Raw genomic sequence first — 27,775 nt, forward strand, 5'->3', positions numbered from 1 at the left:
ACTGCCTCATAAGATGGGTCATCATTTTTCCAGTTTCCAACACTTTCTTGCTTCCTGGTTCAGTCCCAAGACCAAAGACACCTATTTTAGGTTTGTTTGGTTGTTTTTTTTTTTTAATCTGTTATTATTTACTTGTTTATCCCTTATATTTCCAGTTTTTATCTCAGTAGCATCACATTTTTAAGGACTAATTTCTGTGTTAGTCAGTTTTTACTGCAATAATGCTGTGTAGTAAATATCCCCCAGAGGTCCGTGATTTCTAAAACAAAGGCCTCTGGCTCATGGGTCTTTGGCTTGGTTGCCCTCAGCCTGCAGATTGTTCAGATCTGCTTCTCTGTGCTTATCTAGGACCCAGGCAGGAGAGGGCTCTTTACATGGCAAAGAGCAGGAATGCAAAAGGCTGAACCAAGCCATACATGCAGAATTTAAGCCTTTGCTCACATTTTATTGACCAAAATAAGTCACACTGTCAGACCTAGTATCAATGGAGGGAGGAGTTGTTTTTGTTCAGTTGCTCGGTCTTGTCCGAAGGAAAACATTCTATTTTAATTATTCTGTTTTATGTGTGTTTGCAACCCTGTGGACTGCAGCACGCCAGGCTTCCCTGTCCTTCACCATCTCCTGGAGTTTGCTCAAACTCAGGCCCATTGAGTTGATGATGCCATCCAACCATTTCATCCTCTGTCACCCCGCTTCTCCTCCTGTCTTCAATCTTTCCCAGCATCAGGGACTTTTCCAATGAGTCAGCTTTTCGCACCATGTGGCCGAAGTATTGGAGAGGAGAAAGCAAATCCTTACATGCCAATAATACATTTTACCTCACCAGACATAAGTCTGGCCTCCAGAATTCATCATTCAGATGATCCCTAAAATGGAAGGGAGCAGGAAAGGGAGGGGTAAAAATATAGTTAGGAAAATATTTTGTATATATCAGTTCAGTTCAGTCTCTCAGTAGTGTCCAACTGTTTGCAACCCCTTGGACTGCAGCATGCCAGGGTTGCCTATCCTCCACTGTCTCCTGGAGTTTGCTCAAACTCATGTCCATTGAGTCAGTGATGCCATTCAACCACCTCATCCTCTGTCATCCCTTTCTCCTTTGCCTTCCAGCATCAGGGTCTTTTCCAAAGAGGTAGCTTTTTGCATCAGGTGTCCAAAGTATTGAAGCTTCAGTATCAATCCTTCCAATGAATACTCAGGGTTGATTTCCTTCAGGATTGACTGGTTTGATCTCCCATCCCTTCATACCAAAACCAAGGATCCTGGCCCCACTGATGCACTTCAGCACACACACTCCTCCTGGGATGTTGGACAGCAGACCTAGCCACACTTTGAATAGCTACATTTTTCTCAGGGCCTTCCTGTCTTCATCCCCATGGACTGCAGTTCTTTGGGGTCATCATCACCTCTAGCCTGGCTTCCTACAACAACCTTTGAGCCTGGCTCTTTCTCTAGCCTGCCCATCTCCAAACCACTCTCCATTCAAAGTAATCCAAAGTAATCTTTCTAGGGTGGACATTTCATCTTGTGGCTCTCTCAGCATAAGTCTCCCAAGGTTTTTACTTTTTGTCTCTAGTAAATAAAACATAGCTTTGCACATATGCCCACCCCCACCCCTGCCAGCTGGTCCCAGAATATTGGGCTTTGGTAAAGGGTCAAGTTTCTCTCATCCTCTCAGACTCCCACACTTTGGCTCCTGGATACAAGGGAATGGTGTCCTTTCTGCTGGGTGGGCCTCCTGGGCAGCAAAGGGGGTGCTGAGAGCCTGAGTGCCCCGAAAGCTTTGCCTACTCCCCGCCCAGCCCCCATACAGCACTTCTGACCTCCCCAGAGAAGGAAATGACTACTGACAGAAATATGATCACGCTGCCAGACACATGGTGTCAGCTCCACAAATTGTGAAACTGAAGTCTGTGGCCCTTTGATTCTGTCCCTGTGGTGTCAGGAAGTGAGTAAAGACAGCTGCTGAGAAGCTGGTGGAGAAGGGGGAAAAGTTAGCCTCTCAGGAAATTGGGGAAAATTTTTCTTCAGGCACCCAGAAACTAGAAGAAAACGGTTCCTGTCTGAGGTGGATGTAGACAGCTTCATGAGGTCAGTTCAGTTCTGTTCAGTCACTCGGACGTGTCCAGCTCTTTGCTGGGGGTCCCATGGACTGCAGCACGCCAGCCTTCCCTGTCCATCACCAGCTCCTGGAGTTTGCTCAAACTCATGTCCATTGAGTCCGTGATTCCATCCAACCATCTCATCCTCTGTCATCCCCTTCTCCTCCTGCCTTAATCCTTCTCAGCATCAGGGTCTTTTCCTCATGAGATACCTTCTTACGATTCTCCAGCAGCAAGATTAGGAGGTGGGAGCTGTCCTTCAGTATCCTTTCCTGTTCTTGTATAGAGCAGTGAAGAGACCCAGGCATAGTTACAGAGTAGATAGGCTGTCAGGATCTGTAAAAGTCAAATTTACTCTTTAACAAATCCCTCTTACCCAGACAGAATTACTGTTCTCTTTGGAAATTATTTTAATCAAGTCTTTTTTTTTTTATCTTCAAGTCAAAAACACATCAAACTAGCTCATGCAAAGCAGCATGGTTATTAAATAACGATTCTGGGGTATCTTATAAAGCTGACAGTCAAGAAAGTGAGTCTTGTGAGTAACCAAAATGAGGAATTGGCTATTACAGTAAAAACTGAAGCCAAATCTAAGCAGTATGTGTTCGTATTGATGTTTTCCTATAATTGTTAGGTCTCCAGTAGTCCAGGAGACCAAATTCTAGACTTGTCAAATACCAGCTATATCCAGCTTCTCTTTCTCCCCGAAACTGACCTTCCCACCACTTTCTATGTGGGAAACCAATGTGTACTTGTCCCCTACACATGGCAGCTGCTGGCAGAACCAGATGAGGATATATGATACAAGAACAGTTTACCCATTGCTGGCCAGAAACCCATGAGATGGGTCACCACAAAGGTCTCGTCCCTGTAGTATCAGTGGCAGTTGTTGTTTAGTTGCTAAGTCAGGTCTGACTCTTTTGAGACCCCATGGACTGCAGCCCACCAGGCTCCTCTGTCCATGGGATTCTCCAGGCAAGAATACTGGAGTGGGTTACCATTCCCTTCTCCAGGGCATCTTCCCCACCCAGGAATCGAACCTGCATCTCCTGCATTGCAGGCAGATTCTTTACCATTGAGCCACCAGAGAAACCCTCAATGGTAGTTAGTCAATCCAGTTAATTTAGGTTCCTCTGGATGGTGGAAAATATGGAAAGATTGGCCAGTGAGTGATAAAGGTAAATGGAACCAGTTTACAGAGGGACACAGATACCTTAGCTAAGAGACCATGTTGACTCAGAGAGGTGGAGAGAGTCACTGGCCTCTAGAAAAGTCTTGCCTCATTCTAGTTTACAGGTGCCTGTTAGTTTGCTAGGGGTGCTATAAGAAAGCACCACAGACTACGTGGCTTAAACATCAGATATTTATTTTGTCTCAATTCTGGAGGCTAGAAGTCTCATAGGAAAGTGTTGGCAAGTTTGGCCTCTCCTTGGCTCATAGATGACTGTCTTCTCTCTGTATCTCCACAGAACTCTCCCTCTGTGCATGTCTGTGTTCTAATCTCTTCCTATCATGATACCAGTCAGATTGAATTGGGGCTCATGTAATGACTTCATTTTAACCTACTTACTTCTTTAAAGATCTGTCTCCAAATGCAGTCACATTCTGAGGTATTGGGGTTAGGACTTCAACATATAAATGTGAGGAGACCCAATTCAGTCCATACCAATGCCACCTCCCTTTTTTTTCAGAGTCCTGAATAAGTCTATACAATGAAAAGAACCTAACAAATTGTATTAGCACTCTCTGTTGTAATCAGCAGAAAACCCAATTCAAACAGTTTTTAGGAAAAAGGGCTCAAGCAACTGAGAAGTCAGAAGTGTCACTAACTTTAAGTACCTCTGAATCCAGAACTCAGATAACATCCTTTGATTGGTTAGGATCCTGGCAGGAAATACATGGCTCCATCCATTCAGGTTTTATCCACTGGACAGGGCTGCAGCTTCCTTCTACTCCCGACTCTCTATCTCTGCCACTGTCAATGATTCTGACACCCCGTCTCTGACAGAAAGCAAAGTGATCTGGACCCTGCAGAAAGTAAAGTTATCAGATGAACCGTAGAAACAAAAGATTACACTAAGTTTAACTCTAAAGATTTGAATTCCAATCCCAAAGAAAGGCAATGCCAGACAATGTTCAAACTACCGCACAATTGCACTCATCTCACATGCCAGCAAAGTAATGCTCAAAATTCTCCAAGCCAGGCTTCAACAGTACATGAACTATGAACTTCCAGATGTTCAAGCTGGATTTAGAAAAGGCAGAGGAACCAGAGATCAAATTGCCAACATCTGCTGGATCACGGGAAAAGGAAGAGAGTTCCAGAAAAACATCTACTTCTGCCTTATTGACTACGCCAAAGCCTTTGACTGTGTGGATCACAACAAACTGTGGAAAATTCTTAAAAACATGGGAATACCAGGCCACCTTACTTGCCCCCTGAGAAATGTGTATGCAGGTCAAGAAGCAACAGTTAGAACTGGACATAGAAGGACAGACTGGTTCCAACTCAGCAAAGGAGTATGTCAAGGCTGTATATTGTCACCCTGCTTATTTAACATACGCAGAGTACATCATGAGAAATGCTGGGCTGGATGAAGCACAAGCTGGAATCAAGATTGTCAGAAGAAATATCAATAACCTTAGATATGCAGATGACACCACCCTTATGGCAGAAAGTGAAGAAGAATTAAGGAGCCTCTTAATGAAAGTGAAAGAGGAGAATGAAAAAGTTGACTTAAAACTCAACATTCAAAAAACTAAGATCATTGCATCTGGTCCCATCACTTCATGGCAAGTAGATGGGGAAACAATGGAAACAGTGAGAGACTATTTTCTTGGGCTCCAAAATCACTGCAGATGGTGACTGAAGCCATGAAATTAAAAGATGCTTGCTCCTTGGAAGAAAAGCTATGACCAACCTAGACAGCATATTAAAAAGCGGAGACATTACTTTGCCAACAAAGGTCCATCTAGTCAAAGCTATGGGTTTTTTTAGTAGTCATGTATGGATGTGAGAGTTGGACTATAAAAAAAAGCTGAGCACTGAAGAATTGATGCTTTTGAACTGTGGTGTTGTAGAAGACTCTTGAGAGTCCCTTGGACTGCAAGGAGATCCAACCAGTCCATCCTAAAGGAAATCAGTCCTGACTATTCCTTGGAAGGACTGATGCTGAAGCTGAAACTCCAATGCTTTGGCCACCTGATGGGAAGAACTGACTCACTGGAAAAGACCCTGATGCTGGGAAAGATTGAAGGCAGGAGGAGAAGGGGACCGACAGAGGATGAGATGGTTGGATGGCATCACCAACTCAATGGACATGAGTTTGAGTAAGCTCCAGGAGTTGGTGATGGACAGGGAAGCCTGGAATGCTGCAGTCCTTGGGGTTACAAAGAGTTGGACATGACTGAGCAACTGAACTGAACTAAACTGAAAGTTTTGAAGACTCTAAAGAAAAATAGCAAAATGACCACAGTTCAGAAGGCTTTGACTCACATTAACAAGAGTGGAATGAAAAGTATTGATTCCTTTTTTGGTACAAAACATGTTTAAAAAAATTGGAAGGATTTGAATCTTTGAAAATGAAATTGAGCAAGAAAGAAAAAAAGGGTATTTAATCACAAGGTATACTGAAGTAGCAGAGCAAGTAACAATTAACAGTGGGACTTTGTTACCATCTCTAGGCCTACAGGAGTGAAGCAAGTACAGATACTGGAACCTGAAGCCACTAAGCTATAGGAACACGTCCCTTGACAGGGCCATAGCCTTCAGTAGAGATAGCCAACCTGAGAGGATCCTACTTAAAGAGACTGGGAAATAACCTAATCTCTGATCTCCTGACCACACTCCCATCTTGAAGCCAGAGGGGAAGAGAGCTGGATGGAGTCCATTTAGTCAGCTGGTGGAGAGAAGGAAAGAGATCTAGGGGCAAGTGGAAGATAACTAACAGGACTTGGTCTCCTTCATCTTCTCTGTTGGTGTCTTTCTGGACAGGGTCTCAACTCAACACCCTTACAGCTTTCAATCTGTGGGAAGAAAGCTTCTTGTACAAATTTTCTAGAAGCCCAGAATTTAGTCTCATTAGCCTGCTTGTATCACTCAATTCGTATCTAATTCAATCACTGTGGCTAAAGGACAGCTGAGCAGGTCGTGATCACCTGAATACCCCTAGAGCTGTGAGAGTTGGGGAGAGCATAGTTCCCCAAAGGAAAATTCAGATGTTGTTAACAGAAGAAGAGGGAATACACAGAGCCTAGACAGGTGAGAACAGCCGATGAGCACTACAATACCCGGATGATTCATAGGCCAGCCCTCGGTAAAAATGTAATGACTAATTGTATTGATTGGATGCAGTATGTTTTGAGAACAATTCGTTGCAGATAGTCAGAGGTCAGTAAACATTTGCAAAAATCTGTTGGTCTATAAATGTTCATAACCTATGCGTGCATGCTAAGTTGCTCAGTTGTGTCTGACTCTTTGCGACCCCATGGACTGTAGCCCGCCAGGCTCCTCTGTCTGTGGGATTCTCTAGGCAAGAATACTGGAGTTGAGTTGCCATTTCCTCCTCCAGGGGATCTTCTAATCAAGGGATCAAACCTACATCTCTTATGTCTCCTGCATTGGCAGGCGGGTTCTTTACCACGAGTGCCACCTAGGAAGCCCCTCATAACCTATGGACAGAATTACTTTGCAAATGACTAGGGAACATTTCTGAATCCAGAGGATGTTTTTTCCACTTCCAGTCTCTATAGCCATCCTTACATGAATATTCTTGTTTGTAGAAATCTGTATGTACACCCCAAACACTGCCTCTATTCAGTGATCTGAATTATTTTGTAAACCCTGTTTATTTCTTTTCATTAGACCACAGTCTTGAGAATTTCTGGCTTGTTTACATACATCATCAAAGTACTTTTTTAAAGACTCATTTAGCAAAATCTTTTGGCAGTAAACTAAGATTAGTGAATAGTTTAAATTTAACTGTTAATGAAGCTTCTTTGTTTCTGCCCATTAAAGATGACTGTCAGTGTTGCTAAGAGCTATTTATTAAGCTGATAAAAAGTGAATAAAGTCAAGCTGCCTTTATCTGATCTCAAAGGTGAGCTTGTAAAATTAATTCTTCTGATGTTTGCTTGTCATTCAAGCGTAACTTTTCTTCTATCCACACCCACTGATTTTCCTGTTCAGCTCCAGTAAACTTTTGGCAGTAGTTCTGTCAATGGCTCTTGGGATAAGAAACCCTGCCAGTAGGGTCTAAGCAACATTTTGCAGGGAGTGAAAGCAGGAATCCAGATCGCTCTGACACTGAAAATCAAAGAATTTCCAAAATATAAGAATCACTATTTTTAGAGTTTTAATGCCACTGAAGGTTTCATATAGGGAAACTTTCCCTTTTATGTCCCTTTATTCTAGACAGCAATGATTTTAGTGATTCAGTCCATAAATATTTATGCAATGGACAAGAGAAGCAAGGACCCCACTTTAATTGAACAATCTCCTGTAGAGGATCCCCAAATACTTTGCCCACCTGATGCAAAGAGTCGACTCATTGGAAAAGACCCTGATGCTGGGAAAGTCTGAGGGCAGGAGGAGAAGAGGGCAACAGAGGATGAGATGGTTGGATGGCATCACTGACTTGATGGATATGAGTTTGAGCAAGCTCCAGGAGTTGGTGATGGACAGGGAAGCCTGGTGTGCTGAAGTCCATGGGGGTCACAAAAAGTCAGACACAACTTAATGACCGAATGAATACATGGATGATGGGGTTGCCATGGGGTCTACAGATAAATTCGTGCAGGGTATTGCACCCACTGCCCAATTATTCTTGCACAGGACACACCAGGGAGAGTAGGAGAGAAAGCCTAAAGTTATGAAGCAACCATCTTTCCATCACCTGTACCAACAAAGGCAAACAACAATATGAAGAGCTCCTCAAACTTCACACATTCAATTTTGGGATACATGACACTCAGCAAGAGAGGGAGATTTAACTTCTTATCTCTTTCATAGACATTTTATCTGTCTAAATCCCTGCCTCTTTAAGCCTTTCTGACCATTCCAGATCAGAGTGATCTTATCATCCCCTTTCTCTCAAAACCTGTGGTGCTCAGACCTGACTATATACTCTCTCTCACAGTATGTATCTGATTTTTAGGTGTCCCTCTATGCTCCTTCATGGCAAGGGCCAAATTGAATGCTTTTTTACATCCCCTATGGCCTAAATTCTGGGGTAATCACAGGCTAAAATAACAGAAATGCTTTGCTCAGGTTAATATTAAACTAAGTTTGCATTCTCAGTCCATAAACCACTCAGTAATTAGAGGGTCATTTGTACAGAAGCAGCCTTAAATGTAACAGCAATGAAAAAGATCTTGTCTGGTGGCTGGAGGAAGTAGAGCAACCTAATAAAAATCTAATGAATTGAGTCCAACCTAACCCAAAGAACATTAAAGCTGAAACAGTTCATACAAAAATCTTTCGGTCCACATTTCACAGAAAGGAAACCAGAGTCCTTAGAGGCTGTGGCTTGCTCAAGGTTACCTTGAATTAGTAATAGAAGCCAGACCAGTAACTACAGTTCTAGACTAAGTTATTGGGTGAAGAGTCAAGTTAGGAGTCGGTTAGATTCAACTTTGTGTTTTCCAAGTCATCATAATAGCAACCATTTTTCAAACCCTTTTTATTGTTCCTGAAACTGTATCAGATCCTTCTTAGATAGTAACACATTACTTCATTTAATCTTCACAACCCATCTGAAGGAGACACTGGATCAGCCAGAGTTCCTCCTGAGGAACAAAACCAGAAGGAGACAGATATCAAGAAATATGTTTATTAGAGAAATGCAAATCAGAACAATGAGTTATCACCTTACACCTGTCAGAATGCCTATCATCAAAAAGTATACACATAACAAATGTTGGTGAGCATACGGAGAAAAGGGAACCCTACTACACTGTTGGTGGGCATGTTGATTGACGCAGCCACTGTGGAAAACATTGTGAAGTTTCCTTGAAAAACTAAAACTAGAGCTACCATATGATCCATCAATTCCACTCCTGGGTATATATCCAAAGAAAATGAAAACACTCATTTGAAAAGACACATGTACCCCAATGTTCAGAGCAACATTATTTTCAGTAGCCAAAATAAGGAAGCAACTCAAATGACCATGAACAAATGAATGGATAAAGATGCATGCGTGCACGCACACGCACGTGCACACACACACACACACACACACACACACACACATAGTGGAATATTACTCAGCCATAAAAAAGAATGAATTTCTGCCATTTTTACCAATGTGGATTGACCCAAAGAATATTACATTTAGTAAAATAAGTCAGAGAAAGACAAATACACTATGATATCACTTACATGTAAAATCTAAAAAATAATGCAAATGAATGTACACACAAAATAGACTCACAGAGAATAAGCTAGTGGTTACCAGCGGAGAGAAAGAAGGGGGAGGGACAAATTAGAGGTATGGGGCTAAGAGATACAAACTGCAGTGTATAAAATAGATAAGCAGTAAGGATATATTGTTTGGCACAGGGAATTATAGCCATTATCTTGTAATACATTTTAATGGAGTAGAATCTATAAAAATACTGAGCCATTATGTGGTACACCTGAAACTATACTTCAGTTTTGAAAAGAGATTTGTTGCAATTGGTTTACATGATTTGGGAAGCTGACTAGGAGAATCCAAAGTCCATAGGGAAGCGTAGCCTGGGGTTTGGGGACACACCAAAACTGCTGTCCACAAGTAGACTTTCTTCTTCCAGGAAGCCTCAGCCTTACTCTTTTATTTTTTAAATTTTATTTTTATTATTTTTTAACACTCTCTGTGAGAGAGGGAGAGGGTGGGAAGATTTGGGAGAATGGCATTGAAACATGTAAAATATCATGTATGAAACGAGTTGCCAGTCCAGGTTCAATGCACGATACTGGATGCTTGGGGCTGGTGCACTGGGATGACCCAGAGGGATGGAATGGGGAGGGAGGAGGGAGGAGGGTTCAGGATGGGGAACACATGTATACCTGTGGCAGATTCATTTTGATATTTGGCAAAACTACTACAATTATGTAAAGTTTAAAAATAAAATAAAATTAAAAAAAAAAAAACATTTTGTATTGGAGTATAGCTGATTAACAATTTTGTAATAGTTTCAGGTGAACAGGGAAGGAACTCAGCCATGCATATACACATATCCATTCTCTCCCAAACTCCCTTCCCATCCAGGCTGCCACACAACATTGAGCAGAGTTCCCTGTGCTATACAGTAGGTCTTTGCTGGTTATCCATTTTAAATATAGCAGTGTGTACATGACCATCCCGAAGTCCATAACTGTCCTTTCCCCCCAGCAACTGTAAGTTCATTTTCTAAGTCTGTGAGTCTCTTTTTGTTTTGTAAATTCATTTGTATCATTTCTTTTTAGATTCCACATATAAGGAATGTCATGTGATATTTCTCCTTCTCTGTCTGACTTATTTCTCTCAGTATGACACTCTCTGGGGCCACCCATATTGCTCCAAATGGCATTATTTCATTCTTTTTAATGGCCTCAGCCCTACTTTTAAGACCCTTCAATACCTTCCGGGGGTGTGTCTAATTCACCACCATGACCCTCTCCTGCTCTGACTCCTGTCTGCTGGAAGTTTGGCTCACTTTCTCAGCCAGACAAAAGAGGACACATTGGTTGATTCTGGCTCTTGCTCTGCTATGTTTTCCCTACCTCAGCTGAATTCAGATCTCTTTGCTAAAAAAAAGTATTTCTGCCTTCATGAAATAATTGTAAGAAATGGTCTTGTGTCTGAACACTCTGTGAGCATATCCCCCCAAAGTCACTGTCCTACTGCTTCCTAGAATATTGAAGGTTTTCCACAAGGGCAAGAGGATTGGACCTGCTGGAATTCTTTTGTCTCCCATGACTTGAGTAGGGCAAAAAGCGAGTTGATTACCACTTTCGTGTTTTCATGATAAGAGCAGTCACAATGCCAGGTCCAAAAACCAAGTGGCACCCCTTGATGTTACAGTTTATCTGTCCAAACTTGAAGCCAACCATTTTAGAAGACCTTCATGGCTTTGACATGAATGGCACCAAGTGAAAACATTACTTCTTTTTCCATTGGAAAGTCACAACTGCGTGTTTTTTCTATACTACCCACCTGGCATCCTTAAATACATCTCATGATAGCATCTCTGCACCTCATCCAGGGGCAGCTGGAAAAAAAAAATAGACTCTAAATCTCAAAGATCCTAGGCATCTCCATCGTGTGGTCCCACACACTTGAGCCCTTTGTGGTTATCTTGTCTCCATCCCATTCTCACTGTTCAAACCTCTCACTATGTCCCTCTACCCAGCTCCAGCCTCTTCACCTTACTCTCAGCAGGTGCCCGTGCCAACTCCCTTGCAGAGAACTTGAAGGTCATCAGACAGAAACTCCTTCAACATCCTGGCTGATCACCCCCTGCTTTCCCACTAAAACCTTCCTATATCTGACTTTCCTTTCTTCCTTCTCCCACTCTCAGAAGTAGGAGTATCCCTTCTTCTTCCCTTGTTCCAGGTGAATCCCTCCATCTATTCTCACCCGCTTCCCTTCTCTATCATTTCCTTTCTGGAATTGTAGACCTTTTTTCAAAATATCTTACCCAATAGCCTATAAAGAGGTCCAAGGCTTGCCCATCAGGAAGGAAGAGAAGGAAGGAGAGAGGAAGAGGAAAAAGAAGGAGGAGGGGACAAACTCCTCTAGCTGTTGCTCCACCTCCTGTCCTCATGTCTCTTCTCATCTTTCCCTATCTATGAACACACTGCATTTTGCCTTTTGCCTCCATCAATTTACTAAAGATGCTTTTGCTAAGGTTGCCAGTGAACTCCCAATTGCCAAATCCAATGGATGTTTTCCAACCCATATCAAACTTGCCAACTCCCTTGCAGAGAACTTGAAGGTCATCAGACAGAAACTCCCTCAACATCCTGGCTGATCACCCCCTGCTTTCCCATGTCCCATGATTATGGGACACCTGGCACTGTCTCCTTAAAAAAAAAATGCTTCCTAATCTTTAGGACAGCGCACAGCCCTGGTTCTCTTCCACCTCCTGAGAGATTCTCACCAGAACCCTTTATTGACTTTCTCCTTCCATCTGCTCCCCAGGCTCTATCCTGACTCTTATTTTCTTCTCACTTTGTACTCTTCCAACTCTTCCAGTGATGTCCAGGCCTTACCAGGACCTTTAATGACTCCTTCCTCCCAGTGGCAGAGATAATTAGAACTTATCTGCAACAACTCCCTACAGCCCAGGGAATTTCTCTAGGCAACGCCTTTCACCCACCACTTAGAACTTTCTTCTCTTGTTTGGTTTCCATCCCACTCCCTGGAATAGGATCCCTGTGCTCTGTGCTCATGCAAAGCCTCTTTGCATGCATGACTTATTTAGATGATCAGCCTGGCTTTTGAGTCTACTATAACAAGAACAGAATTATTAATGCATGAATCCTTCCAACCTTTCACCTCCTTCTGTCCTCTAAAAGGATCCTGACTTTGCAAGTTTCATTTCTTCTCCTCCCTCACCCCCCAGAGAAACCTCCTCTGCCTTACCAGACTCATCTTTGGGGAATTTGTGATGTAGAATAAGGAGGAAGTGGGAGGGAGATAGGAACAGGAGATGCAGGAACTGGGGTTGGGGAAGGCTTTTCAGGATGTGTATGAAGGTTGGAGGAGTTTGTGATGAGAGAGAGACATAAATGGGAAAGAGACGGGGATTTTAAGAGGTACTACTGTGGTCTGTGTTCATTCAAAATATTACAGAAATGAAAGTGAATAACTTGAATAGTTTGGATAGTACTTTTGGGTTTGGGCAGATTTTCCTTGATGGCAGTTTTGCTCTAAAGATGGGCTTCAGGGTTTCCCAAGTATACCACTCCTCCCCACAAGCCTCCACACTGAAGCACCGACTCCCCCTGGACACCACCCCACAGCTCAGATGTCCTCATTTTCCCTTGAGGCCAACCTGGGTGGAAGGAAAGATCCAAGTGCTCATGTGGTCTTACATATGAGGCTCCGGGTTCCAGACCTGAATTCTCAAGTCAGTTCTCTCTTCTGAGCCCCAGACCAATACATTAAACTGTTTATAAAAACATTTCATCTAACATTCACAGAACTCTCACAGTCACCTTATCCCAAAGTTGCCTCTTTGTCTATCATCTCTGCCTCTTAATGTTGCTCCTCTGAAGTCCCTCAGAAAGACATCAACCTCAAGTGAGTCACCTGATACAGAGACGTGGGTGTCATCCTTTCTTTGCTAAGACCTCTCCTCTGGATGGTTACCAGCCCTCTGCTGATTCTTAAATGTATCAACACACTGAGCCATTTGATACTTCTGAAACTCTTGAAGTTTCTAAGTTTTTCACATTATGCCATGGAGCGTTCTCTTGGGTTTGCCTCCAGCATCTATTTCCTACCTCCACTCTTCTGTTAAACATTAGATGATTCTTAAACTTCATCTCTTTTTCAAAGCTCCCCTTGATTGCCCAACATGGATTGATCATTTTTTCCTTTATACTACCTTGAACTTACTGGTATTGAGGCAGATATCACAATGTATTGCAATTATTTTACTTATTCAACTATCTCTGCTCCTAGACAATGACATTCTTGAGGGAAAACACTGTATCTTATTACTGAATCTCTATCACCCAGCGTGGCATCTGGTTTCTGGTAATAGCTCCATAGATAAACACTTATAATTCCACAAATGAATTAGCAATTATTTTATGAGGTAGTCAGGAATTCAAATTAAAGATAGAAAAGATAGGCTTCATGAAGTTAAATAGTTTGCCCAAAAAGCTGCAAACTGAGGGAATAGTTTGATCTTGACCCATTACTACAAAGCCCTTAACTTTTTTTTTAAACAATAATCACGCTATGTCTTAGCTGTGGTCAAAGCCCTTCTTATACTTTAGGAAATTTTCTCTGCTGATAGTGATCATGTTTGTCCCTTTATGGTGACTTTTCTTGAAGGGCATTTTCTTGGAGGTAACCCAGGGACACAAGAAGAATTTCAACCATTCTGTTTTCATTGAACATTTTTAATCTCACTTCCGAAGTTTTCCTCAGAAATTCAATTTTACAGCCATTTCTTCTGCATTTATTTCACAAATTCCAGGTGGTGGTATTGTTGGAAAGTAGGCTGGAATTGGGATGCCACAGCTCTGCCCGCTGTCACTCACAGAATGATGGCCATCAGTACTAAGGGCACCTGAAGTAGAGGCAGGTGCAAGAGTTTATTATGAAGAAAATTAAAGGATGCAATATTGCTATTTTTTTGCAGGGGAGCATTTATGTTCAATAAATCCATAGGACCTTCCTATGGATTTCTCAGAAGTCAAGTCAAACAATCACTGATGCAAGTGAATATTCTTCTTTTGGGTTCATTTCTGTAACTGCTGCCTACAGCAATGTAGCACGTGATGTCTGACATACTATCTCAGGGAAGAAAAAAGAAGCATTTGGAAGTGCATACTATTTAAAAAAAAAAACAAACAAACAGTTGGCTCTCTCCAATTGGAGGATATTCTGTTTCATTATGGTTATGGCTTTGTTTGCTCATCCACAGTATCTCTTTTTTATTTCATCTGATAAGAATGTGAGGGTAATAGATCATTTCGAGTCATTTAAAATACTCTACCACTTTCTTACTTCTTGTTGTTCAGGGCATCTGAGTTCTTTATAAGTGGAACACAGGAGAGTTGTGGCACCGATCAGAGTCACTGTGGAATTTTAAAATAGGCATCCTCCTTTTCCTCCAAGGCATCTTCCAAAACTTCCATTGCCATACAGGCATTACTGTTTCCAATACTCAAGGACATGGGTGAAAGTGTACACTTTATCAGTGTCAATTTATTGAACTATTGATATTTAGGGGAAAGAGGCAGCAGCTCACTTGCAGATGGAGTAATAGGGAGAAACGTAGTGGAGATTCTAGTTTGTTCTACTGTCATTCTCTAAGGACTTTCTCAGCATCCAGCACTGTGCTGCATGTTAGGAAAACAGAGACTGAACTACCAAGCCTGGTCTCCACTCTCAAAACACTTCTGGAGGAGTAGGCAGTCATGGAAGCTGCACACTACCGGTGAGGGCCACGGGGGTACAAGCATGGAAACCCAGGAGTGCACAGAGGGGCACCTGCTGTAGAATGGGGGTGAAGGAAGAATCCCCGGAGGGGGCCCCTGGGCTGGATCTCAAGGACAAATAGGAGATGGGCCAAGAAGAATATTAAAGGCAGAGAAGGAGATCTGCCTTTGATAAATGAAAGAGAGATGACAAGGCTCCTTCAGGAAACTGTGAACATTTCAGAATGATGAAGTAGAACTTTGAAGGCTGAGAGTGTGGAGGGCTAGTCCCGTGAAGTCTGTGGTAAGGGGTGGGGAGCAGATCAGGTGGGACAAAGGGTATGAGCCCCAAAAGAGGGGGAGGGGTCCATGAGACAGCTTCCACAGCTTCCTGTCCAGCTACAGTTGAGCCGGATGTCCCTGGTGGGCACAGCCTTTTTCTAGAAATGCCCACTTCCTGGAAACAGCCCTGAGTCATTGGCTCAGAGTTCACAGAGCTTGTTCCTCGGAGCTCAGGGATGCTAGGAGGCAGAGAAATGAGCCCCCTCTCACCTCCCCCCATCCCAGGAAACACTTATCAGGAGCCTCTTGCTCCCAAATGGGAACAGGCTTCCTAAGAAATCATGCACTGCAGGTCTCTGGTCTGTCATCAGCAGTTGAACAGCAGTGTTGTCCCAAGCTATGGAAGACCAGCTGCCTGCACCGCTGCATGACCACGTACCCACAGGGCAGGGACCGAGTACAGAGTCTCTCCCAGCCCGTTGCTTCTGATAATCGCTTAGGAAACCCTCACAAGCATATTAACTCTTTTGAACTATTGTTTAATGGTGATTGATTGATGCTCAATAAATATTTACAAATAATAATTACAATCGGTCTCTATGGTAAGGGGAAAACAAAAGCAAAGGACAAGAGAAAAAAAAATGAAGGTGCAGAAAGAATGTGGAAGAAGTAATCATTCCTATTAACCCGTTGTTGTTGTTTAATCGCTGAGTCATCCAACTCTTTGTGATCCCAGGGACTATAGCCCACTAGGCTCCTCTGTTCATGGGATTTTCCCAGCAAGAATTCTGGAGTGAGTTGTCATTTCCGTCTCTGAGGGATCTTTCTGACCCAGGGATTGAACTCACATCTCCTGCATTGGCAGGCGGATTCTTTACCACTTAGCCACCTGGAAAGCCCTATTAACTCATTGAATGCTTACTAAATCACAAGTCATGGTCATAACACTTCCGTATATTATCTCACTTAATATTTACAATGATCTACGATATACATTATGATTCTCTCTCCTTAAAAAGTGAAAAGACCGAAGCTCAGAGAAGTTGAGTAACTTTCCTAAGGCCAGGGAAGTGGTTTTCTGACTCCAGAGCAGGGATCTTGTTTGTTAAATCCAGCTTCTTGTGAGAGAGGGACAGGCTTGGGGGTTTCCTGGTAAAGCTGTAGTCACAGTTCAGACTTGCGTAAAAACAGCGGGAGAATCTGCCTTCTGTTTCAGTAACTAAAGAATAAAGTTTAAATCTTGCTTATGTATAGTCCTAACACACAGGATGCATGCATGTGTGCATGCTAAGTCGCTTCAGGTGTGTCCGACTCTTTGCGACCCCATGGACTGTAGCCTGCCAGGCTCCTTTGTCCATGGGATTCTCTAGGCAAGAATATTGGATTGGGTTGCCATGCCCTCCTCCATGGGGATCTTCCTAACCCAGGGATGGAACCCGCATCTCTTATGTCTCCTGCATTGGCAGGTGAGTTCTTTACTACTAGCACCACCTAGGAAGTCCTAAATCTTGCTTGGGAGGCTTAAAAAAACAAACAAACAAAAAAAAAACCAACCCTAAGGATCCAGCCATCACTCAACACCCCACACAATTTTCTTTGGACCTTCTGGGTCACCACTGTCCCTCCATGGCCCTTCCCACTCTCTCCCTCAATTTTTCTGATCCTTGTTTATAATCCTTCCATATCTATTTTTTTTTTTAACTTCCATATCTATTTTGATGACAAGTACATGTATACCTTTCTGGGAACTCTAACTTAGCAGGGAAGCCAGAGTTTAAGATCTGATATCTAAAATGCGGTATAGTGACAAATGCCCACATTTGATGTGTGTGTTCCCCCGGCATCATCTTAGAACTTCCCATCAGACCCGAGAAAATTTTTTCTCAATAGGATTATCCATGATTGAGTAGTGGGTGTCTTTAAAAGCATTAATTTCTAAATGCACTTTGGCTATCAGACTGTCAAAAGCCCTACCAGAGGATCCATTTAAAGATTAAACAGGAGTGTATTTGAAGAGGTCTGCTTTTACTATACCTGTACTTCCATGATTCATTAGGTGTATCTAAGAAACAGAAGTTATGTTTTATTTAGCCTGCAGATAAAATATTACTGAGTAAGCAGTAACAGGGCTTCCCTGGTAGCTCAGGAGTAAAGAATCTGCCTGCTAAGGAAGGAGATGTGGATTCAATCCCTGGGTCAAGAAGATGTCCTGGAGAAGGAAATGGCAAACCATTCCAGTGTTCTTGCCTGGAAGGTCCCATGGACAGAGGAGCCTGGCAGACTATGGTCTATGGGGTTGCAAAAAGTCAGACATGACTGAGTACATACAATAAGCAGATAATTAAGTGGAAACACGTTCTCTTTCCATCCATATTAAAATTTTTCTAAGTTTCCTACTTGGGGTAAATAATGCATTATCAACTTATTTTCATTTTCTTGTTCATGTCTATTTTGTGCCAGGCACATGTTGGTGCTGTTAGGCGCTGGACAAGCAGCAGTGAACATCACAGGCACGTTGCTGCTTTGACCAAGCTTACAGTATCGAAGAACCTGCATTCCTGAGATCTTCCTTTTCTTGCTTCAATATGGAAAGGCTTAGGAGCTGGGATTGGGAATTCAGCTAGGAAGAGGGATAGGAGAGGATTGATGGGGGAGGCAAAGGCCAGATGGTGGAGGCTCAGGAAGGTCTTGTAGACAGACAGGTTCTAGCCTCTGAATGGACAAAGGAGAAGTCAAGTGAGGAACCTTGGGGCCCACGGAGTTGGTGACCCACAGGCAAAGGGTTTGGGCACCAAGGGGCAGGAGTCTTGGCCAAGCATCTTAGTCAGTTACAGCCAAGCACCCAAAGCAAGAAAGGAGCTGAAACAGGCTGGCTCAGCTGACAGGACTTGAGGTTTGACATGGAGGGTTTTCGGGCATTTTTGTCAAGGCCAAAGGACAAGGTCTCAGTTTTTCTGTTGTGCCAAGGTCATGGGTTGAAAAGGTAAAGGCAGGGGTTTGGTGAAGTTGCTGCATGTTGGTGGAGTTGAATTGCCCAGTTTCTGACTGATTACCTGAGCCATCCGCTCCCCAGCATTGGTGTCTTCCAGCCCCATGGGTCTCCCGACCAGCTGGCATCACAGTTACTGCTCACGACTGTGCCCACTTCTCCAGGCATCTCTGCTTCCCCAGTCCCTGACTGGCTAGGACTCTCACTATAGAAAGTGCCAACACACAAACAGCAGTGGCATTTTCAGTAAATCTCTGATGTCAGCTTTTTCTTGCATGTCTTTTTTTTTTTTCCTGGAAAAAAAATTCAGAAGTTTTAACCTTTAATTTTAATTCACATATAAATAACTAAGGGGCTTCCCAGGTGGCACTAGTGGTAAGGAACCCGCCTGCCGATGCAGGAGACATAAGAGTCGCAGGTTCAATCCCTGGGTCAGGAAGATCCCTTGGAGGAGGGCATGGCCACCCACTCCAGTGTTCTTGCCTGGAGAATCCCCTGGACAGAGGAGCCTGGAGGGCTACAGTCCATAGGGTCACACAGAGTCAGACACAACTGAAGTGACTTAGCAGGCACACATGCATAAATAATTAAGATTGTTTGTTGTTATTGTTTATTTTTTGAGATCTTTTTTCTTTGGTAGCCTTTGCCCTATTTATATTTACACGTGCCCTATTTAAATAGGCACACTTTCTTCCCTATATATCTTACATCTTTTACATAAACAGTACATCATATAATCCCATATATGATTATTCATTGGAAGGACTGACGTTAAAGCTGAAACTCCAGTATTTTGGCCACCTGATGCGAAGAGCTGACTCATTTGAAAAGACCCTGATGTTGGGAAAGATTGAAGGCAGGAGAAGGGGACGACACAGGATAAGATGGTTAGATGGCATCACCGACACAATGGACATGAGTTTGGGTAAACTCCGGCAGTTGGTGATGGACAGGGAGGCCTGGCATGCTGCGGTTCATGGTGTCACAAAGAGTCGGACACAACTGAGCGACTGAACTGAACTGAAGTATATTATATGACCATCCTTCTCTAGGAAGTGAAAACAGTGTTCAAAATAAAAACCAAGGTAAAGTGTGGGTTTTATATGTGTGTGTGTTAGTCGCTCAGTTGTGTCCGACTCTTTGTGACCCCATGGACTGTACAGCCTGCTAGGCTCCTCTGTCCATGGGATTTTCCAGGTGAGGATACTGGAATGGGTTGCCATTTCCTTCTCTAGGGGATCTTCCCGACCCAGGGATCAAACCCGGGTCTCCTGCATTGCAGTCAGATGCTTTACCGTCTGAGCTACTAGGGAAGCCTGGGTTTTATATAACACAAGGTAAAGGAAATCTGGTAGCTGGCATTCATAAAATTAGTTTAGATGTTCAAGTCCTACTGTGTGTTTCTTGGTTGCCATAGCAACCCAGTGTACAGATAAACTCTGAAATAATGAAAACCCTGGAAAGAAGGTCAAATGCTCAAAACTATACTCTTATAAGGACTATAGCAATCACCTTGTTACAGCTCCTTCAAAAAAATTTTTTGAACAATATTTTTATTTTCTGGGTTGAGTTTTTCTTGTTAATAACTTGTTTTCTTTAAAAAAAATACTCCTACTCCGAGAAAATTGGTAACCACATTTATTCCTTCTACCTCTGAAAATAGAATCGTCTCAGTCTCAAGGTGAATGACTGGATGCACTGAGATCGCCGTTTGTTCAAGCTTCAGACAGCATCCACCCTGTAGCAACAGGCGTGATCAGACCAAAATAGGCCCTCGCAAAGGAAGCATCCTGAAACGTCTGTCCTGCTTTTGTCAGTTCCGGTCTCGTCTGTGTTAGTTTAGTTCCTGTCTACCCAGATTAGTTATCTTTCTGTAACAATTTATAGAGAATCTTTAACTCAGGGACGTGACAGAGGAATCTGTTGGAATGACAGCACCTTTTACACCTAAAGTTTGCTAAACAAGTAAGTTGAATATAAACGTACAGGTGATTCTGAACACTCTGTGCTGTTGCTGTTTCGTCACTAAGTCGTGTCTGACTCTGCGGCCCCATAGACTGTAGCCGCCGGGCTCCTCTGTCCACGGGATTTTTCAGGCAAGAATACTGGAGTGGGTTGCCATTCCCTTCTCTGGGGGATCTTCATGACCCAGGGATCTAACCCACATTTCCTGCAATGGCAGGTGGATTCTTTACCACTGAGTCACTGGGAAAGCCCTTGAATACACTCTGGTTCTTTCTTACTGAGAAATTGGTAACAGTGCCTAATGTGATTGTGGGAATTGTCTCAGCTACTGGACAGCCCAGATTCTCTCTTCCCAGGTTTTAGAATAAATTTCTAAATTTCTGGATATTTCATCCTACTTACCATAGAATGTCCACTTCTTGTTCTGGGGGCTGTTACTGCTAACCTCAAAAAGTTTTCAGGCTTCACTTGCAACGTGTACAGACTATGTATAGAAGTATTTGCCTGTCTCTACTCTGTAAACTCTCCTCTAGGAAACACCATCATGTGTCCTGTGCCAAATATATATATTTGGCATATATATATATATATATATATATATATATATATCCTGGGAAGTATCAGTAGAGGCAGCATTATTCTTTTTTTTTTTTTTATTGTCATCCTGTTCATTTAATTTCTATATAGGGTACATCATGTGAAATGCCAGGCTGGGTGAATCCCAAGCTGGAATCAAGATTCCTGAGAGAAATATCAATGACCTTAGATATGCAGACGATACCATTTTAATGGCATAAAGTGAAGAGGAAATAAAGACTTCTTTTATTATTATTATTATTGATACAGTTGTAATTTATTAGTTCAGTAATATTAATATTTTGGAATTTTTCACTTAGCAAAGCTTTTTTTGAGTTTTTTTATTTTTTATTTTTCTTAATTAATTTATTTATTTTAATTGGAGGATAATTACTTTATAATATTGTGGTGGTTTTTGCCATACCTCGACATGAATCAGCCATGGGTATACACTTGTGCCCCCATCCTGAACCCCCCTCCCACCTCCCTCCCCAACTTATCCCACTGAGTTGTTCCAGAGCACCGGTTTTGGATGCTCTGCTTCATGCATTGAACTTGCACTGGTCTTGTATTTTACATATGGTAATATACGTTTCAATTTAAGTCTGAATTCGGCAATAAGGAGTTCATGATCTGAGCCACAGTCAGCTCCCGGTCTTGTTTTTGCTGACTCTATAAAGCTTCTCCACCTTTGACTGCAAAGAATATAATCAATATGATTTCAGTGTTGACCATCTGGTGATGTCCATGTGTAGAGTCTTCTCTTGTGTTGTTGGAAGGGGGTGTTTGTTATGACCAGTGTGTTCTCATGGCAAAACTCTATTAGCCTTTGCCCTGCTTCATTCCGTATTCCAAGGCCAAATTTGCCTGTTACTCCAGGTGTTTCTTGACTTCCTACTTTTGCATTCCAGTCCCTATAATGAAAAGGACATCTTTTTTGGGTGTTACTTCTAAAAGGTCTTGTAGGTCTTCATAGAACCGTTCAACTTCAGCTTCTTCAGCTGGTTGAGGCATAGACTTGGATTACTGTGATATTGAATGGTTTGCCTTGGAAACCAACAGAGATCATTCTGTCGTTTTTGAGATTGCATCCAAGTACTGCATTTCAGACTCTTTTGTTGACCATGATGGCTACTCCATTTCTTCTAAGGGATTCCTGCCCATAGTAGTAGATATTATGGTCATCTGAGTTAAATTCACCCATTCCAGTCCATTTTAGTTTGCTGATTCCTAGAATGTCGACGTTCATGCTTGTCATCTCCTGTTTGACCACTTTCAATTTGCCTTGATTCATGGACCTAGCATTCCAGGTTCCTATGCAATATTTCTCTTTACAGCATTGGACCTTGCTTCTATCACCAGTCACATCCACAGCTGGGTATTGTTTTTGCTTTGGCTCCATCCCTTCATTCTTTCTGGAGTTATTTCTCCACTGATCTCCAGTAGCATATTGGGCACCTACTGACCTGGGGAGTTCCTCTTTCAGTATCCTATCATTTTGCCTTTTCATAGTGTTCATGGGGTTCTCAAGGCAAGAATACTGAAGTGGTTTGCCATTCCCTTCTCCAGGGGACCACATTCTGTCAGTAGAAGAAGCACAAGCTGGAATCAAGATTGCCGGGAGAAATATCAATAACCTCAGATATGCAGATGACACCACCCTTATGGCAGAAACTGAAGAGGAACTGAAAAGCCTCTTGCTGAAAGTGAAAGAGGAGCGTGAAAAGGTTGGCTTAAAGCTCAACATTCAGAAAACGAAGATCATGGCATCTGGTCCCATCACTTCATGGGAAATAGATGGGGAAACAGTGGAAACAGTGTCAGACTTTATCTTTTTGGGCTCCAAAAATCACTGCAGATGGTGACCGCAGCCATGAAATTAAAAGACGCTTACTCCTTGGAAGGAAAGTTATGACCAACCTAGATAGCATATTCAAAAGCAGAGACATTACTTTGCCAACAAAGGTCTGTCTAGTCAAGGCTATGGTTTTTCCAGTGGTCATGTATGGATGCGAGAGTTGGACTGTGAAGAAAGCTGAGCGCCGAAGAATTGATGCGTTTGAACTGTGGTGTTGGAGAAGACTCTTGAGAGTCCCTTGGACTGCAAGGAGATCCAACCAGTCCATTCTAAAGGAGATCAGTCCTGGGTGTTCTTTGGAAGGAATGATGCTAAAGCTGAAACTCCAATACTTTGGCCACCTCATGCAAAGAGTTGACTCATTGGAAAAGACTCTTATGCTGGGAGGGATTGGGGGCAGGAGGAGAAGGGGATGACAGAGGATGAGATGGCTGGATGGCATCATTGACTCGATGGACGTGAGTTTGAGTGAACTCCAGGAGATGGTGATGGACAGGGAGGCCTGGCGTGCTGCAATTCATGGGGTCGCAAAGAGTCAGACACGACTGAGCCACTGAACTGAACTGAACTAAATACACATTTCAATGCTATTCTTTCAAATCATCCCTGCCTCACCTTCTCCCACATAGTCCAAAAGTCTGTTCTTTACATCTGTGTCTCTTTTGCTGCCTTGCATATAGGATCATTGGTACATTCTTTCTAAATTCCATAAATATGCATTAATATACTATATTGGTGTTTCTCTTTCTGACTTACTTCTCTGTGTATAATAGGCTCCAGTTTCATCCACCTCTTTAGAACTGACTCAAATGCGTTCATTTTTATAGCTGAGTAATATTCCATTGTGTATATGTACCACAATTCCTTACCCATTCATCTGCCAATGGACATCTAGGTTGCTTCCACATCCTAGCTATTGTAAACAACGCTGCAATGAACATTACGGTACACGTGTCTCTTTCGATTCTGGTTTCCTCAGTGTGTATCCCCAGCAGTGGGATTGCTGGGTCATATGGCAGTTCTATTTCCAGTTTTTTAAGAAATCTCCACACTGTTCTCCGGTAGTGGCTGTGCCAGTTTGCATCCCACCAATAGTGTAAGAGGGTTCCCTTTGCTCCATACCCTCTCCAGCATTTATTGTTCGTAGACTTTTTGATGGTGGCCCTTCTGACCAGCATGAGATGATACCTCATTGTGGTTTTGATTTGCATTTCTCTGATAATGAGTGATGATGAGCATCTTTTCATGTGTTTATTGGCCATCTACATGTCTTCTTTGGAGAAATGCCTGTTTATTTCTCTGGCCCACTTTTTGATTGGATTGTTCATTTTCCTGGTCTTGAGCTGCATAAGCTGCTTATATATTTTGGAGATTAATTCCTTGTCAGTTTTTTCATTTGCTATTATTTTCTCCCATTCTGAAGTCTGCCTTTTTGCTTTACTTATAGTTTCCTTCATTGTGCAAAAGCTTTTACGTTTAATTGGGTCCTATTTGCTAATTTTTGTTTTTATTTCCATTACTCTGGGAGGTGGGTCATAGAGGATTTTGCTGTGATTTATGTCAGAGAGTGTTCTGCCTATGTTTACCTCTAAGAGTTTTGTCGTTTCTGGCTTTACGTTTAAATCTTTAATCCATTTGAGTTTATTTTTGTGTATGGTGTTAGAAAGTGTTCTAGTTTCATTCTTTTACATATGGTTGACCAGTTTTCCCAGCACCATTTGTTAAAGATATCGTCTTTTCTCCATTGTATATTTTTGCCTCCTTTATCAAAGGTGTCCATAGGTGCTTGGTTTTTCCTCTGGGGTTTCTATTTTGTTTCATTGATCTATGATTCTGTCTTTGGAAGCAGCATTATTCTTAGTGTCCAATATCTTGCAGGCTCCATGTCACCTGCCTGTTGTATGTTTCCATTGCACATCCTGCTGCCTCTGCCTCAAACTCAACATCTAAACTTGAACTAATCAGGGACTTCCGTTGTGGTCCAGTGGTTAAGACTCCATGCTTCCAGTGCAGAGGGTGTGGGTTTGATCCCTGGTTGGAGAACTAAGATCCCACATGTTACATGGTTTGGTCAAAAAAATAAAAAGAAAAAAAGAAAACAAAAAAACCCCTCTTGCACTAATTCTTCCTAGAACCAGCTCTCTTCTTGATTTCCTACTTATATTACATATTTTCCCAGTTACTCAGGCTTAAAGCTGTGAAACCATCTTTGATGCTTCATCTCCTTGGCCTCCAGGGTTTAGTCAACAAGCCCTGGGCATCCATAATGTAATGTCTTTCACAGTTGTATTTTTTACCCTACCACTGCTACCCTTCCAGTTCATGTCCTGCTACTTCATGGAGGGACCACTGTGATGGTCTCCTTGCCCCCTCCTTCAGGCTCACCCTCCTATGCTCTGGCCAGATGACTGGTAATCAGACACTTCTTCAATCATGGCACTTTTCTACTCACATATTTCCAGTAGGTCCCTGTTGCTAACAGGATAAATTCCAAACTCCTTGATTTGGTGGGTAAGGATCCTGATGCCAAGCTATGTCCTAATCTCATCTCTTAATTCTCACCTAACCTCAGCTCCAGTGAGATATCATCTACTTGCCCTTTCTTCAACATACCCTGTACATCCCACTCCCTCACCAGTGGCCAAGCCATTTCTTTCACTTGGTTGACTAACTCAGTTGTCATTCCTAACTTCCTTTTTTCTCTGATCACTTACCACTCTAGAAGCTGGAAACACTAAATATCGTCTTTCCCAACCTCCCTTGCAACTTAGGTCAGTCATGTGTCACAGTGGAACACTTAGAATGTCATCACATTATTGTATGCTGTTCTACTTCTGGAAAAATTATAGTAAATAGTGTAGGAATGTGGGTTCAATAAAATGTCATGATGGGGGCTTAGAGCCAAAAGAGGAATAGTGCTACAGTTTCTAGTTTACTCAGCTGAATTAGAGATTTCCAGTTAAGAAACAGCACCAGTTTTGAGAAATTCAATTTTTTCCCTCCTTCTCTCTTTCTCTTTCTTTGATTTGATGAAAATAGATGAGGGAGGTGGGATTGTTTGTTTGACATCTGGAAGTAACAGGAAGGTTTAAACCCTCTTCTTTACCTCTTCTGGTTTAAAGAAAAAAAAAAGGTGGCTTTATTTGCTAATGATTTAGAAGCTACATTCTATTTGATTGATTGCTATGGCCCCTCACAGAGGTGCTATTAACTAGTAGTCATAAAACTCAAAGACTTCTTGTTTACTTGAATTTCAGCAGATTCCTTCACAAGGATGTTAATTTTTTTTTGTTTTGGGTTTTTTTTTTTTTTAATGTGCTTAGGGGGTTACCAAGTCAAATAGTGTGACCCATAAACTCTTGAACTTAAGTCCACGAAGCAGTAGCTATAGAAACTGAAAGGGTCATTTAGAAAGGCTACTAACAGTTAAAGACACCTGTGGTTAACACCAAAAAAAGAGAGAAGGAAAGCCTGTCAACCCTCAGTCCACTCCATGAGCAATTTTACTTCTGTTTCTTACCAGTGAAGTGGAACCTGATTTTGAAGTAAAATGTCTGAACAAGAGTTACCATGTAGCAACAGCTGTGGAGGTCAGATTAAGCGCTCCCTTTTAACAGGCAGATGATGTTTGATCCCTTCACACATTTGAGCAATTCGGCTTCATAATCAATCCTTTTCTAAAGGTTCTCATGAAAATACCACCCCCGAACCATTTCAACCCTGGCATTTGTGAAAGATGTCAGTTTCTAAAAGGAAATGCAGTCATATTTGCTTTAAACCCTCATCACACGCTTCACCATGGTAGAATTAGGAGCTAGTGTCTCAGGCACATGCCTTTAAAAGCCAAACTCGAGTCCTAAATATATCCCAATGTATAGAAGAGTGACTATAAGTAACCAATGAAGAACCAAGAGCAGAAAGGAGGTGTCAAAGGAGGCAGAAGGCCCCTGAAAGGGGTGTAAAGTAGGAGGGAGGACACAGTCAGGAGAACTAAAGTCCCCATTCCTTCCACTGCCCCCAGGGTTCTTGCAACAATTCAAAAATGTACAGTATCAGGTTAGGGAGGCTGAAGTAGATAAAGCCATCTGATGGAAAGCTGGTCTTGATAAATATTTAAATAGCTCTCTGAATGTGACAGAAGACCAGGGGACCAAAAGCTTGCCTTCTGCAGGTGGGATGGGGGGGTGTTCTAACGGAGATGGTGAGAGTCAAGCTGGGTCTTGAACGATGAGTAAGACTGTCACAGCTGGAGTTGCAATCCTGTGCCGTAGCTCACATGGGAGCAATGAGGACTGCATAGGAAATCAGACTCAGCTCATACACCAGACTGAGAACTTCACCCTTTTGGTCCACCTGTAAGGCAGTCAGTAAGGTGTCTGCCATCTGAGCAAGAGGGAGAATGATTTGAGTGAAGGTCAGGGCTTCTGGGTAAGGCCCACCCCTGCCCCTTCTCCACAGGTGTTGGCCTGAGCCCCTTTCATGGCGGACAGCATGGAGTGCCCCTCCACCTCCTCAGTTTCTCCATCCTCACCTGTGCTTCCATGTCCTTCCTTCTGCTGTTGCTGCTGCTGCTAAGTCGCATCAGTTGTGTCCAACTCTGTGTGACCCCATAGACAGCAGCCCACCAGGCTCCCCCACCCCTGCGATTCTCCAGGCAAGAACACTGGAATGGGTTGCCATTTCCTTCTCCAATGCATGAAAGTGAAAAGTGAAAGTGAAGTCGCTCAGTCATGTCTGACCCTTCTCGACCCCATGGACTGCCGCCTACCAGGCTCCTCCGTCCATGGGATTTTCCAGGCAAGAGTACTGGAGTGGGGTGCCATTGCCTTCTCCAATGTCCTTCCTGCAGTGGACACCTATTCTCTTTTTCTACACAGGACCCT

The sequence above is a fragment of the Bubalus bubalis genome, chromosome 15 (assembly GCF_019923935.1).
Source record: "Bubalus bubalis isolate 160015118507 breed Murrah chromosome 15, NDDB_SH_1, whole genome shotgun sequence".
Classification (NCBI taxonomy): Eukaryota; Metazoa; Chordata; class Mammalia; order Artiodactyla; family Bovidae; genus Bubalus; species Bubalus bubalis.